This window comes from Hetaerina americana, unplaced genomic scaffold, assembly GCF_022747635.1.
Source record: "Hetaerina americana unplaced genomic scaffold, ioHetAmer1.1.p SCAF_6, whole genome shotgun sequence".
NCBI classification, from domain to species: Eukaryota; Metazoa; Arthropoda; class Insecta; order Odonata; family Calopterygidae; genus Hetaerina; species Hetaerina americana.
Window position 1 is genome coordinate 89,541,332 of NW_027287205.1, and position 17,384 is coordinate 89,558,715.

General features: G+C 42.1%; 1 protein-coding gene across 1 annotated transcript in view; it reads right to left on the reverse strand.

Annotated features, from left to right (window-relative positions):
- Positions 1-17,384, reverse strand: part of GEFmeso (Guanine nucleotide exchange factor in mesoderm) — a 101,096-nt gene that overhangs the window by 37,061 nt on the left and 46,651 nt on the right. The window lies entirely within an intron of this gene.

Genomic DNA, 17,384 nt, shown 5'->3' on the forward strand with positions numbered 1-17,384 from the left:
TTTATTGAATCCCATAGTTCGAGAAGCTATATTCTACAACACGTGTCGTTAACACGTATCGTTATATATTCAGATGGGAAACAACCTTATCCACAATTATACAGAAATACAGGTATTACCTGTACAAACATACAAGTGTAAGTAACTGTTCTGAAGACATCCCCAACGTGCACTTGGTGAAGGCTTCGTCATGGAGACGATTTTATGCCTAAATCGACGAGGCCCCGAAGTCAAGAGGGCGATTCTTCCCAAACAACCAAGGAACCCAAAAAACCACTGGAAGAGGAGTGAAGCCTTCACATGTAAACTTGTTTATGCATAAAAATCATCAAGGGGTGTGAATATCGAAAGATTTAACGGGGAGGTATATTCCAACCTTCATGGATATTTTGATTTAAAGGTTGTTCAAGGACAAACAGCTTCACGCAAGAGCTGACGCTAAATGATAAATAAACGACGGGATGCATAACCGCTATTGTTTCGAAAAACAATAGCGCTGATTTCGCGAACAAGAACAGCGACATCGCACAATCCAGTGGAAGGGAGGCCACGGCGCCCTTTCGAATGCTTGGTGTAAAAACAAATGAAGTGCTATTCGCGCAGTCGTGATGAGTGTCTGATTAGGGAAGGGTTGAGGGTGTTTCGTGTGAAAGAGCCTTCGCCGCCTGGGCGAGCATGCTTTGGGTTCCGCGGCGAGTCCATCTTGGAGGGTGAGCGACCAATATCGTTACGTCTAGCGCATACGAAATTGGGAGTTAGCCAACCAGGTTTGAAAACGGATTGATAATAAAAAAATATTCATAATTTATAACTGTCCAATAAACAGATAAGGGTATTGATCACAAGCAAAATGAAGCATGTACGTATTGCATAACCACCACTGCGGATAATAATTAGGGATACTCGTAGTGGCACAGACGACTTCCACCGAGGTCAACAGATTTCTTGGCGAATTACTTATTGCTTCATTCTCTCCGTGCTCCGTTATGTAGGCAGATGGATCCGTCGCACTGATCACTGTACAATGTCAAATTACAAGGTACTGTCACGCTGGGCACCGCGCTATCTCGTCCTTACGATTACACGTATTTTATTCAAGGTCAAAGAGAACATGAGGGCAAGTGTTTACGTGGACAAATTCGAAGAATTTATAAGGGAAGAAATTAGCCAGAAGATTTCGTCATATTTTTAGTTCCTATCCCAAGAATGAGAAAGGCAGCAACATTGATTCCAATGACGGGACAATATAATTTAATGAGGGATTCAATATTAATAAAAAACTATCCTCGTTCAAAATTCAAGCAACCCTAACTTCAAGGAAAAATTATCTGGATTCGCAGTTAATTGCCGAAAATTAAAAAACAAAGTCGCAGAACATTATGACCTAATTCAAAGCACAGGCCAGAAAGCTGGTTATCCACAGTTATCATCGACGGTGAAATTTTACCAAAATCCTTTTCCGTTTGCAGAAATGAAAAAGCAAAGTGAACAGAGGGCGGTATCTTTATTACGATTAAAAATGTTTGCGTCAGCAGGACTGAGGTGATTCCAGGTGACGGTTTGGAAAGCGTTTGGTGCTCAATTAGAAGTCCTGAATCCAAAAGAATTTTTGTATGCACATTTTTCAGGTCGCCGGACGGTGATGATAATCCAACACTAGAAGTACGAGGACTGTCCAGAAAGCAAGTAATCTCCGTTTTCGTGAGCATTGGAGGAGGGAGCCACCAAATGATCGCTGAACTGACGCTCACAGTAGGTCAGTCAGCACTCCTCGAGTGGCTGTGGTTGGAAGGTCGAACCGCTTGTCATTTGTTTACAATAGTGAGTAAAAATGAACAATACAATTGAAATTCTAACCAAATGTGAGATCCGTTCAGTGATAAGGTTTTTACCCACCAAAAAACTTCAAAGATGCTGAAATTCATCATCGGGAGTTTTGTGTTCTGTAAGGACCAAATGTGATGAGTGACGAAGAGTTGTGCGTCATTGGTGTCGTTCGTTTTTGTCCATGATAATGAAAAACGTTTCTGAAATGTTAATAAATTTTCCTCAGATTTCTACGAGTTATTCAGCAAATAAAAAGTTTCAATAAAACGATCGCAGCGTTATAATCGGTGGAAATGTATATGTCCCATGCATTGATTGGAGCATATATAGCTTTAAAACGGGGGCTAAGATGCTGCGAGTCACTTTTGAATTCCTTGACGCTGAACTGCATGTATCAACTTTTCACTTTACCAACCAGTGGTGATAATATTCTTCATTTACTAGCAATTAACATACCCGAAAAAGTCTAAATTATAAAAACTAGCACAGGATTCAGTGATCACAGAGCAGTAAATGCTAAGTTTTCCCTCTATGGGTTCAGAAATAAGAAGCCTGAAAAATTCATTTGTTCAAGAAGTGGGGATATTTGACTAAAATGCGTGTCACAGAGTCAATTAACAATTTTAAGAAAGAGAGTCATCACCAAAATACCAACAAGTTCATTCCCAATAAATTTATAACAGATAACACGGAACATAGATGGTACAAAGCGGATGTTAGAAAAGCACTACGATGTCAAAGGCTATGTCACGCCAAGATGTATAGTACTAAGGATGATACGATATATCTAGCGACAAAAAGAATGAGATCACTTACGATTAAAAGAAATCTAGGGCGAATGCCAAGAAGGAACTTTGGAAAGCGATAAGTGAATTCACAAGAAAAATATAAGCAGAAAATATGAAAGAGAATCCGAAGGCATTTTAGTCATTCGTCAGAAGGGCTAAGGGAACTAAGTCAACAGTTAATTCACTCAAAAACGAAAAAGGCAAGAGCGAGTCAAGCAGTTTCAAAAGGCCAACTAATTAAATTCCTTCAGTCAAAAGAGTCTTCACCAATGCCTCAAAGGAATGTCTCCGATAGCTTACCAAATCGTTTCAGCCAACCGATGCCCGAAGTTGAAATGTCATATAAAGGAAAAGAACGTTTGCTGAAATCTATTAAGTCTCATACATCATCCGGGTCCGATCAAATACCCGCTCTTATATTAAAGGAACTAGCGTCGGAAATCGCACCGTATCTAGAAAAAATATATAATATATCGCTAGTAGATCACACGGTTACCAGTGATTGGAACTAGGATAATGTAACACCTATATTTAAAAACGGATACAAGGGGCAACCGAGCAATTAAATACCTATTTCTCTCACATCCAGTTCGGGCAAGGTTACGGAACATATAGCTGCCAGTTCGACCATGAGACACCTCGATAGTCAGAAATTATTAATGAAACACATCAGCAAAGTTTTCGCAGGAGTAGATCCTCAGAGATACACCTTTTAAAAAAGTGCGTAGTGATGAATTTTGGAATGAGAGCAATTCCCTCCCGAGCACATATTACATTGGGAATACCGAAATGGAATGTTTAGACTCGATTAAATACCTGGGCGTTACCCTCACTCACGACCTCTCCTGGGTGAAACACATGCGGGGAATATGGGGACAAGCTAACAAACGATTATTTATTTTATTTATTGTTAATTATTTATTTATGTACCCTGCGAACCACCGATAGGTTGTGTGGCAGAGGGTGAGTACACATCAGACTAATTTAATTAGGATTTATTAAAAGAGTACTGGGTAATTGTGATGAAAAGGTCAATGAGAATTGTTATTTATCGCTGGTTAGACCTCATTCATAGAATATGCTGAGTATACATATGGGATCCTCACGAAGTTGGATAGATTGCCATATCGGATCGCGTGCAGCGCAGAGGAGATAGATTTGTAAAACGTTGTTATGCACTATGGTAGGAGAATAAAACTATGGAGATTAAGTGTAGAACAAATAGATTTAAGATGACATTTTTTCCACAAACGATATGGCATTGGAATAACATTGTCCGAGCGCGGTAGGGTCATGCTCAGGTAAAATTATTCCGGAGTTCATTCACCCCCTGCCACATACCCCAGCGGAAACTTGCAGGGAACTAAAATAAATGAATAAATAAAATGTGCATAAGTGCTTCCAATCGTCTTCGTTCTCGTTTTTGTAAACGCGACTCGGAGTTTTAAGTGTGGGCTGATCGCAAGGCTTTTTTGATGTTATTATTATTAAGATTATATTTTAGGTAACTCTAATATTTAACGAATTACCAAGCTTTCAAGCAATTTATTTCTAAAAAAAGAAGTCATAAAAGAAAATGAGAATGTGTCCAATGGATGTGGAGAAGAAATAAGATAAATAATATTCATTTGACACAAAAAGTATAACGAAAATTGAAAAATCTTGTTATGACATTTTTTTCCTGTTCCAGTGTTTGGTGCCTCCTGTCGAGGTCGAGGCGACAACTGATGAACTTGGCAGGATCAGGAGTTCTTATCAATTCTGAATTCCTTTCGACAATGCTATTACACTTTTGGAAACGGAGTCACTGTATTTCGCCGCATCTTACTTTCTGCGTGAAAACAAATTATCATATTTGAATAAAATATTCATTGCTGGAAATAAGACTGATAGGAGAGGTAGGTGTTCAATGAATCCATGGAGAAAGCACGTCAACCCTTCAAATTACCCTGCCACGGGTAATTGCACATTCCCGCTTGCGATTCCGCGGTTGACGTTAGAAATAATTCGCATCGGGTGAGAACTGTTTATTCCATCAATCCGCAGCGTTCTTAAGTTTTCCCGATCGTCAAAAGAGACCACATTGAGACAAGACCACACGAAGAATTCAATGGCAACTCCCAGGTATCATTGCCTTTATCCCCCATTTTATAACTATGCGAGGGGAAGGTAAAAAGTTCTCGACCTAACAATAAAATACTGACAATTTCAGTTAAAAATGATTTTACTTCATGAATAATCTCCTTTGATTTCAACAAACTTAAACCAACTCTCTCAACTTCTTCAATGGACGCAAAGCGCTTTCCAGGAACAAATTTATTCAAGTTTGGGAACAGATAGAAGTTTAAATCTGGAGAATAGGGGGGACGACCGAGAAAATCCTACTCCAAATCCCGTAGTTTTCCATGTCTGTTTCCATGGTGACAAATTGCCGCACAAAATCCGTCGGCTTCCTTTTGAATAGGTCCAAATACTATATTGCCGCGAAAATCGTTGGCGCATTTGCTTTCGATCGGCATTCAGCAAATGCGGCGGCACCCACTTCGCGCAGAGATTTCGCATCCCTAATTCTTTGTGCAAGATGTTTCGCACCCTTTCTCCCGATATCCCCCACACAGCCTCAGCTTTCTCTCACTCACCTATCATCCAACATGATATCTTGCACCTTTTCGACGGTTTCGAGGGATGTGCGACCACGTTTAAATTCCGCTGTCCACTTTTTAACGATTTACATTGAAGGAGCAGAGTCCCCATTACACTTTGGTCAGCTTCGGATGAATTTCGGATGATATCAGTGGATAACCAGATTTCTGTTCCAATAATTATATCTGTGCGTGTTCTGCACAGCCGCGATGACATTCTGCGACTCTGTTTTTTTTTAACTTCGGCAATTTACTGCCAATAATGATAATGTTTCCTTGGCATTACGGTTTTTTGAATTTTTAACTAGGATCATCTTTTTATTAATATTGAATCCCATATAAAATTTTCTGCCTGATGCCATCCGATCCATGTTAAGTGACATCATTTTCTTTAAAGCTAAATTATTTGCCAAAGAGGACGGTAGAGACCCACTATGTGACTTACATGCTGAGGTACCCTTTAGTATAAAAAAGCCCCGCAGTGCTCCTTGAGGCCTCAGACGTGTAGTGAACACCAGAGCGGTTCAGGGGGTTCCTACACGATTAGATCGTCGGCTGAAGGTGGGCAAAGGACGCCCCGATATTCCTGCAGAAAGAACGCAACCTCTGATTGATGCCTTCCACTCGGCTCCAATACAGAGGTCCACGATCAATCCTCGGGACAAGGCTGCAGATCGAGAGCGCCCAATCAACCCCTTCGACGCCACCCACCCGCTTCACTTCACGAGTTCAAATCCCTGAAGGAATTCAGAATCTCTTCAGATCCACGGTCCGCAGCATCGTTGGAGTCAACACGAGCAACCCGCATCCACCCCTACCACCGCCTTCGTCACCATGGGAACGCCGCCACTAGGAATGCACCAGGGGCTGGCTCACACCCCCATGGTCTGCCTCCGCGATGGGACCATCACACGCCCGACATTACATCTACCTATCACTAGAATCCCCCCCTTCCCATTCAGACGGTTCCTTCTGGGTGGTGCCCCCGCAGGGGCGGAGGTAGGGGCTGCAGATACTACAGGACTATCATCTGATGTCACCTGATATCTGGTCGTTGAAGCAGGATATTAGATATAGATTGGGGGCTGTGGACATTGGGTGTGGAGAAGGATGGAAATGGGGAAAGGATAGCAAGGGAAGCAAAAGATGAAGTGCTATGCATGGTGGGAGAGGAGAGTGGATTGTTGGGAGGAATTCAAAGGAGGCACAAATGAAAATTCAAATCCTCATTCGCTACACACCGCGAAAACGTTCACATGAAAGATGGATGCAGAGCGATTTGATTGGCAATGGGTCGTTGAAGACTATGATGGAGGTGAGAATGTTGGGCAGACGAGGAAGGGGCAGGAATAGGATAGGGATGTTGAGTGGAATGAGGACAGGAAAGAAGCATTGGGAATTTAATGCGCACTTGTTGCAGGGCACGATTTCTTATCCATGCCACAAGCTTCTACATTCGTGAATAGATCACCGTGCTATATTTTACTTTCTCGGAAGCTTTTCTTAAAGCCTAGAATTTAAAACCGCGCACACTGGAACATGGCCCTCTCCCGAACCGATGACAAACCATGAGCAAAAAGCGTAAGTAGTAAGATCAACCCATTCACAAGTCATGCCGGGTTTTCAGCAATAATTATTCACTATCAAGGTGTCGTCTCATTATCGATCAAACAACTGAATATTCTATGATCTAGCATGGTATGAATGTGAATTGTCTCGGCATGAAACTGCTCGGTTCCTCCCTGTCTTCTTTTTCATAGTTAGGGACTACAACCGCTGTTTTGCGACCTCTAGGAAGCCTGTGATCTATTAGGGACTTTTTCAGGAATAATTTTAGATTTCGGCGCGATTTTCAAAATCAGTTACTTAAAGACACCGACTGGTATTTAATCGGGCACGTAGGTTTTGTAAGGGTCAACGTTTTTCAGCAATTTTACATTCCATTATGCGAAATTTCATTTTTTTGCATCGTCATGCGGAAATGCTTTGGTGAGGACATGGGGGCATGCATCGAGTAGCAATCAGTCTTTCTTTGTTACTTCTCATGAAATTTCTCATTTCTTATTATAGCTGCAGTGAGTAAACTCAAAAAAGTCTCCCTTAAAATTATAAATCGAGTAAAAATTTCATAATTAAAATATTTTTTCAGACATCTCATCTGGAATCACTTTTTGAAATTTCCTAGTATCCACGTTAGTGGAATAAGGTAATATTACTTTCTGCCAAAAAGAATAGTGTCGTTCGATGCATATAATATTTCAAGGATTTCTTTTCGGAGGAGCGAAAAAAATTGTTATTTTTTCGCGTTAAAAACTGCGTGTAAAATAAAGAAATCTACACCGAAGAACGAGACGAACAATTTCCTCATTTCGCTCAATGCAATTCCATTTCGTGACCTCCGTCTCTGTGTACGAAGTTTTCCGATGAAATCGAACGAAATGGACGAATTAAGAATGACACGAGAGGCGGGAATCGAAGGCGAGACCTCCCGGGAGGGCCAAGGAAATTCAGGCCAGGGTGAAGGGGCCCCCCCTCGTCCGCACAATGGACCCCGTTGTCATCGTCGAGGCGACGGGTTAGTCGGGGGCAAGAGTGGGGCGGGGATTGGAGCAGAAGGAGCGCTTTCCCGTGGGTCGCCGCCATATGACGCCGCGGCGGCCGGCGTCACGGAGACAGTGGGCCTCGTTCTTGTCTGTCCCCTACGCGGGCCGCGAAGGGGCGGGGCCCACTCCAACGGCCTTTCAAGTGTGTCCGAATGAGGTCATCCATCTACTGACTTACAACAAGCAAGTAAGAAGGTACAAAATAACCGGATCTCACCCCCCTCCCCCCGGCCCACTGCGAGGGCGTGTGGCAGGGGTGGTTGGTTCACACCAAACCACACGATTCGTGATGATAACAGCGAGGGATTTAAAACTTTGCCACGTACACACAATATTTCCGACAAGTTTTGGCCAAAAGCTGCGCAGTGGTGAAATAATTCTTTGCGTCGATGGGTGGCGAAGTCTTAGTATTACCCTCAAACATGTCAGTTTCCTAGGATTTTTATCGCCGTAATTGAAAATGTCTTCCTTCATGGCCAGTGTGTAGGGCTATCAGATCCGTTGACCCATTCAGCTGCACTGGTGCGGGTAAATATACTCGCTCCTGGAAGGGTGTCACACCCGGAGGAAGGAGCCAGACGTCAAAGGAATCCAGCAGCAGTCTGGCAGCATATTCTATATTAGAGGCCTAATCACCGAAAGATAGCATTTATCTATGACCTTTTCATCACAGCTACCCCGTACTCTTCTTACAAATCCTAATTTTTTGTTAGCTTGTCCACATATGTCCCCGTATGTGTTTCACCCCAGAGAGATCGTGAGTGAGGGTAATAACGCCTTAGTAATTAATGGAATCTACAGATTCCATTTCGGTGTTCCCGATGCAGTAGGCGTTCAGGTGGGAATTGCTCTTTTTCCAAAAATTCATCACTACGCACTTTTTTAAGTTAAATTCTGATTGCCAAATGTCTCCCCAGAATGAGAATAAGAATAAAAAAGCTTTAGCAGTTGACCTAAATTCTATCCACCCCTGGTGCGACACTTGGTATATGAAATTAAACTCAAAAAAGTCCATCATCCAATATACACATTGCGAATGTTACACTATTTGTAACTAATCCACAGACTGCACTTAAAATAAAAATAGTGAAGGGCATTAAAAAGGGCGGGCTAACATGCGAAGCAGTCGCCAGGTAGAATTCAACTCATAAAGGACGGACGGACAATGTATTATACTTACTACTACTACTTGTCCGTAGCCCATCGCCCGGCCCATGGGCTCGTGTCGGGGGCGGCGTTTGGGCTTCGGCCATGAAGGGAGGCGAGGAGGAATGCAAGTTCCCTTCCTGTATATACGACAGTGTTCACCCATTTGTGTCTTACTGCTTCACCCTTGTGTTGTTGCCGTGAATTGAGCACCCTAATAAAACCATTGCTTGACTGTCCTCTCTTATTTTACGGCAATTATCTGTCCTGGCGATGCAATTGGGGGCCTGAATTATTTCTCCCACGTACGTCGGATGCAAAACCACGCGATTGGTCCATTTGCAATCTGGCTCGCGTACCTTAATGTTCCCATCATACATCTTGAGGCTAATTTTTTACCCTTTGTGCTCTTTTGTGCGGATTTTTTTACCGATTCGGCGGTCCTTCTCCTTGCCTTGTCTTTTGACTCGGCGTTTTATGAGATGAATCGCATGTGCTCAGCGCATACTCTATGCAAGAGGGGCCTCAACAAAGAAAATTTGAACGTCTCCTTCGCCTTTTCCATCACTATGCTTCCCAGCAATAAGCTGGATGAATGGCGGCTTCTTAAAGGGCAATCCACAAATAGCGCACCACGCACCATCTTACCCATGCGTGATCGGGTGCGATGGTGGCACCCAAGCATTTTACGTGCGTCGACTGCAACGTTCATCCGAGCACCTCCCAGGGCGGTGAAGTCTGCTTGGTTTTCGTCAATTTTTTAAGAATTGCACACCTGCATATTTTAAGTACTATCAGATTGAAGGCCCCCTTCCGTCAATCATTTCTTTATTTTGTTTAAACCATTGTTTAGTATTTAACGATATGTGTTGGTCGGTATTTTCATGGATAACAACTAAGTCCCTTCGGTAATCAGTCTTAGGTTGCGTTTGAATTTGAGGAAATAATTATGTAAATAAGAAAAGGTTGAAGGGCCTATGGCACTACCCAGAGGATTGCACGCACGCACGCAGTTAGCACTTGGGCCATCTACATATTACTAACTTTGGTTTACGCTTTCTAAGGAAGTCCCGAGGCCAGTTTCATACATTGTCATATATTACGCGCCGCTACGGACAATAATAATACGTGGTCTGCGCAATAAATGCGCAAACTGGTGCAATCTGCCGGCCATGACGCGGACTATAGCCACGCCCACTAGTGGCGCTAGTTGTCTGAGACCCAATGAGTCGTCTGTGCTTGGCGGATCGTCGAGCTGTGCGTATGGCGCCAGTCATGTTACAGTTTCTGTTGTCCTTGTTTTTACTATTTGTAGAAAATGGAAATGGACAAAATCACGGAGCAACGAATCGATATAAAGTATTTTTGTGAAGTGCGGTAAAATTTATCAAGAAATTACTGAAATGATACATCTGTTTACGGTGATAATGCTCGGAAGAAAACATCCGTTTTCAAGTGAATTTATCGTTTTAAAGATGACCGACAAGACGCCACGAATGATGCAAGGCCGGGAAGACCTTCAACCACCTGTGTTGACGACAACATTGATCGTGTGCGGTCCCTTGTCCTTACGAATCGTCGAAAAACTGTCCGAATGATAGCTGATGAATTGAATTTAGGAAAATCAACGGTGAACATTATTTTAACCGAACATGATGGATGGATTCTTCACAATGACAATGCACCTGCACATTCAGCATTGATTGTTCGCCAGTTTCTGGCCAAAAAGTCAATCATCATCTTAATCATCCTCCTTATTCGCCAGATCTCGTCCCGTGCGACATTTTCCGATTCCCAAAATGCAAAATGTGATGAGGGGACATCACTGGGAAGGTGTGGACACAATAGAGCAAGAAACTACGAGAAAAATCGATGCAGACTAAATTTTGCTAAATGAAGTTTTTATGGCCTCAATTCGCGTATTTATAGGACAGACCTCGTATATCCAAAAATTTTACATGAGGGGGAGGTTATCGAAATTCGTCGGTTATTCCTGGGGTCTTATTTATTTCCAGTTTTTAAGAAATTTGTGACGCCAGCTACTTTCCATTTCATCGAAACTACAACTTACAATATTGATTCGTCAAATACGTATCCTAGGAGGGGCTGGAACGTGAATGTGGCGATTATTTCCGCTTCCCACGAAGGAATGAGAAGGACCAATGGAGAGAGAGAGAATGAAACTGCGCGTCGCGTGGCGAGGGACGAAGAATAACATCAACAGACACGTCGGAGAGTGTGATGCTCGTCGAGAGAACATAAGCACCAAAACATTGGGGGGGGGGGGGGGCGCAGCATAACTTCCCTTTTTAAAGAGGACTTTGAAAAAAGGAAGTTATGGCACCGCACTCGGCATTAGAATCCCGACGAAAAACTGGCCACCTGAAGCTGTTTGTGATTGAGAAATGCTCTATGAGCACTGGTGGACCTCTCCTCGATCATCAGGATGAATATATATCTTTTAACCTTCCAAGGAGAACCGTACAAGTTGACCTTGGCAGTATTTATTGAAAAATGGACGTTTAAACTGTAGCCAATGATTTCGTATAAAATGTGGAGCTTAAACTGAGCATCCCACGGGCTCTGCTGACATCTCAAGGCGCCGATGTCCTCCCAAGGACGCTTACAAATGGAATCGAGGCAGACGCATGTTACTACCACTATCTGGCAGTTTATAAATAAGATCTCAAAAGGATGTCATTAGATGGCATGAGAGTCTCCTTGAAGAAAAATACAAGAGCCAGTAGTGATACGATGAGAGGGTCAACATAAATATTCAAAGAGGATCAGAATAGCATTTTTTTATTTATATATGCCCTGCAAGCCACCACTAGGGTGTGTGGCAGGGGGTGAATACAAACCAGACTAATTTTACCCGAACATCACCCTAACGCGGTCGAACAATGTTATTATGATCCCCTATCGTTAGTGGAAAAAATTACAATTAAATCTATCTGCTATACACTTAATCTCTCTGATATTATTGACATGATCTCTCCTACCGTAGTACGATGGGGGTAATAATACATTTTTAACATCACTTCTAAAGAAACCTCCTTCCAATTCATATGTAATAGCTTCAATCTATGATTAAACCTTCACTTCATTCAGTGATTCCCAGCCTAGCTCCCCTAATATTTTGGATACACTACCAAGTTTATCATAACAACGTTTTAAAAATCTAGTTCCTCTACGCTGCACGCGATCCAATTCGGCAATCAATCCAACCTCGTGAGGATCCCATACGTATTCTATATAAAAGGCCTAACCAACGAGAGGTAACATTTCTCTTTGTCGTTTTCGTCACATTTACCCAGTACTCTTCTAATAAATCCTATTTTTTTGTTAGCTTGTCCACATATATTCCCCATAGTACGTGTTTCACCCAGGAGAGGTCGTGAGTGAGGGTAACTCCAAGGAGTCTACGCATGTTCGACCGCGGTAGGGCCATGTTTGGATAAAAATTATTCTGTTTGTGTTCACCCCCAGCCACACACCCTAGCGGTGGCTTGCGGCGAACATGAATAAATAAATAAATGTGCGCTATTATGGAGATGGGTGCCGATTCCACTTGAACTCAGTTTACAGATTCGCCAGATTGTAACACGTCTACGCTGCAGCCTGCAAGTCACCGCCACGAGGCGTGAGGTAAGCGGTGTTGGGCCACCAGGCTTAAGTACAAGATAAGAGTTCAAGGTCAGTAGTTCACAGCAAGGTTAATCGGCCGCAGTGTTTTCGCTATTGTATGCCATTCTTAATCGTCGACGCTAAATTACCCTCGTCCTTTTCTTCCTATGCCCTGTTTATTCGGCCTCGGCGAGGAATCCTTGTTTACACATCGGCATGGTGCGGTGGCTGGTGTCTCACCCCGAGAGGGCGCAGGTTCGAATCCCGGAGGTTGCATGACTTTTCAGTGCCCTCCCGGTCTCTATTTAGGGTGCCCCGTGTTACCCTACGCTGCTTACTTTTTCCCCTCTGTATAAGTGATACTTAAGAAGTATTTCTAATTGCAACCATCAGCTTTATGCCGATTATTTACAAATATATCACCATTCCCGTTTTCATGACCTACCTAGAATTATTGACGAAATTAATTCAGATCTAGCTGCTTTGTAACTATGGTTTACTTAACATTTACTGAAGATAAACCCAATAAAAAGTCAGTCCATTTTAATCGGATACCATAAACTACATTCTAAAATAAGTGTCGATAAACTAGCATCACTAAAACTGCAAGAATCTATCATACCATACCTAAGGACAGTAAATAATTTAGGCTTAACCATAAATGACACGTTATCTTGGACTGATCATGCAATTGCTATCTGCAGAAAAATAAACTCATCCCTGCTTTCACTAAAAAGGTTACAGCACATTGCTCCCCCCTCCTTAAAGATGCTTCTTGTGTCCTCTATTCTCATACCCCACTTTGATTACTGTGATGTAGTACACCAAGACCTTTTAGGCGAACTGAAAACCAAACTCCAGAGGACCCATAATTCCTGTGCGCGGTTCATATGTGATCTCAGAAAATACGATCATATTTCCGACTCATTTACAAGAATATCCTGGTTAAAGCTAGAAGGCCGCAGGCATTTACATATTCTTTCAATTTTCTACAGAATATTTTCAAACCACTCACCCAAATATTTATGCACAAATTTCGTCCCCTTCAGCTCAATCCACAACGGAAATACTAGGGGTAATAATAAACTTCTCTTTTCCCACACCATCGCAAGGAAATCTATCACAAATCTTTTCATGACACAGCCTGCCGTACACCCTTCCTTATTCCACTCAGCTGCTATACAGATCACTGTTTCTACTTTTCCTTTTGTCATCTCAAGCAGTAGGGATTTACGTCATTATTTTTAGCTAATGTTAGGTTTCTCATTACTCTTCATGTGTAGTTAATGTTATTGATTTCTTCATTTGAAGTTCAGTATAATAAAAATATGTATACTATGTAAAAATAACTGTTACAATGTATATGTATCTTTCCTCTCGTTAACTGGGTTTTCGCAGGTTTTTCATACCTTTCCTTCCTGCGTGGGTTTTTACTAGGAGAACATTGCCACGCTCTGCCGAGTTTTTCCCACAAACCTTTTTCTTTGCTTAGACTCTCCTTATTTTATTGTTCTCTCTCTTCACACTCATAACACACACACACACACACACACACACACACACATATATATATATATATATATATATATATATATATATATATATATATATATATATATATATATATATATATATATATATATATATATATATATATTTTTTTTTTTAAGGTAATCTACCGGTTAAGGTAGGTTTTTGGATGGACACAACTACCAAACAAATATTTTATTACTCCTAACAAAACACAAAATCCATCATCCTACTCTATATCAGGTCCCTCTTCATCTCCGAGTACTTTCTTCCTCCCTTCATCCCGTCCAACATCCCTATCCTGTTCCTTCCCTTTCCTCTTTTGCCCAACATTCTACCCTCCATCACAGTCTTCAACATCCCACTGCCGGTCATCACCCCCTTCATCCACTTTTCCTGCCTCCATAGGATTTCTCCCAACAAACCCCTCTCTTCGCCCACCATAACAAGTACTTCCTCATTTGTTTTCTTCTCTGTCCATTTCACCTTCTCCATTCTTCTCCACACCCGCATTTCAAAAGCCTCCAGTCTACGTCTATCCTCCTGCTTCAATGACCACGTTTCCGCGCCGTACATAGCTACGCTCCATATCAAAGTTTTTACGAGTCTTTTCTTAACATCCTTACTCAGAGTCCCCGTCATCAACTCCCTCCTCCTTGTGAAAGCCTCTTTGCCTAGCGCAATTCTTCTCCTTACGTCCCTACTACTTTGACCGTGTTGGTCCAAAACACTACCGAGATACGTAAACTGTTCTACCTGCTCTAGTTTTTGCCCTCCTATTTTAATGTTAAGCTTGCCCTTTTTCTTTCTAGAAAATCGCATAACCTTTGTTTTCTTAATATTGATTCTCATCCCATACCTGTCGCACTGAATTTCCAATTCACTCAGCAATGCTTGCAGCCCCTTGGCTGACTGACAAACTAAAGCTTGGTCATCAGCAAACCTAACTGATTTTACGAATCCCCCGCCCACTACCTCGAGTTCTTCCCATGCCTCTTTGATCATTTCCTCTGCATACAGGTTGAACAGCAACGGTGATAATGGGCAACCCTGCCTTACACCCCTTCCTAGCACTGCCCATCCTGACTCCCCGTTTCCCACCCGCACCTGCGCAGTCTGAGACATGTACAGGTTGCTGATTAGCCTCCTTTCCCTCCAATCTATTCCTATTTTCTGCAATATACTCATTAGTTTTTCCCAATTCACCCTATCAAACGCTTTTTCGAAATCTACGAAACAGGCAAATACCTCCTGGTTGTGTTCTATATTCCTCTCGATTAATAATCTCATTACTGCAATGGCATCACGCGTACCTCTCCCCTTCCTAAACCCAAACTGATCATCCCCTAAGTAATCATTTGCCCTACTCTCTATCCTTTTGTTTATGATCCTGAGAACAACTTTAGCTGCGTGGGATATCAAACTAATTGTCCTATAGTCCTCACATGACGTGGCCTTTACCTTTTTCGGAATCGGAACTAAAACTGCTCTCACAAAGTCTTCCGGCCAGATTCCTTCCTCATAAATGCTACGGATCAGCCCATATAGCCTCTTCCTCCCACATTTCCCTAAGCATTTTAAAAGTTCCACGGGAATGTTATCTACCCCCACGGCCTTTTTTAGTTTCATCTCCCTTAATGCCCTTTCTATCTCATGGTCTAGTATGCCTGGACCTAAGCTGTCTTCCTCTACGTCATTTTCTTTTTCAATGTCTAACTTTGTAGGTCTGAGTTCTTTACTATACAGTTCTTCTATATACTCCTTCCATCTCTCTTGGATCTTTCCTGCGTCAACTATTACCTTACCCGCCTTATCCCTAACTGTTAGCATAGCTCTTCCTTTCTTACTTCCCGATAACGATTTAACTTTGCTGTACAGCGCACCGATTTCACCCTTCCTCTGTCCTCGCACCCTCCATATCCTCGCACTGCGTCTTCCACCATGCGTCTTTTGCCTTATTTGTTGCCCGCCTCAATTTATTTTTAATTCTTTGTACTTCATTTTGCCTAATTCTGTATTTATATTCTTCCATTTTCGCCGCTCATCCATCTTTGTAATCATCTCATCCGTGATCCATGGTTTCCTAGTCCTTTTAGCGTTAACGGTTCCAATAGTGTCTTTTGCGGCTTTAGACAACCCTTTCTTGATCATTTCCCATTTTTCTTCGATAGTACTAAGCCCCATGCCATCCTCCATGATTTTCTCTACAGCCTGTTTGTATTCCTTCCTTTTCAAACCATTTAATGCTTCTACATTCCATTTTCTAACTCGCCGCCCCTGCCTTATCTTTTTGAAACGTACGCTACATTTCATAACAACTAAATTGTGGTCTGAGTCCGCATCCGCCCCCGGGAAGCTGTGGGAATTTATCACACTGTTCCTAAACCTGTGTCTAACCAGGATATAATCTAGCTGATATCTTCCTGAGTCACCTGGCATTTTCCATGTATACCTGCGTCTTTTGTGGTGTCTAAACCAAGTGTTGGTGATGACTAACCCCTGTCTCCTGCAGAACTCAACTGCTTTCTCCCCGCGGTCATTCCTCGTGCCTAAACCGTAGTCGCCCACCTCATCACCATCTCTTCCTTCGCCTACCGTCGCATTCCAATCCCCATCACTATCAAATGTTTCCCTGCAGGAACACACGCGATCATGTCCTCTAACTGATCGTATATCCTATCGACCTCTTCTTCCTTATGGTTGCTCGGTGGCATGTATACCTGAATAATAACTAAGTTCGTCGGTTCTGCTTTTATCTCCACTAGTAGTATTCTATCCGTTACCTGCTCTATGTTGACTACGCTTCTTCCTACCTCTTCATTTAATACTATGGCAACCCCTCGTTGGCTCTCGTCCCCACCGCTGTATATTATTCTATACTTATCACTCCAGTAATCCCCGCTATCTTTCCATCTCACCTCGCATATACCTAAAATATCTATATTTCCCCTTTCCATCTCTCGCTTAACATTCTCCAATTTCCCTGTCCTCATCATTGTCCTAACATTCCACGTTCCTATTCTAACTAATTTTGTCTTCTTCTCCTGCGTCTTCTGTCCTGCTGCTGCTGGTTTTCCCTTGCAAGGGTTTATATATATATATATATATATATATATATATATATATATATATATATATATATATATATATATATATATATATATACACACACACACACATATATATACATATATATATATATATATATATATATATATATA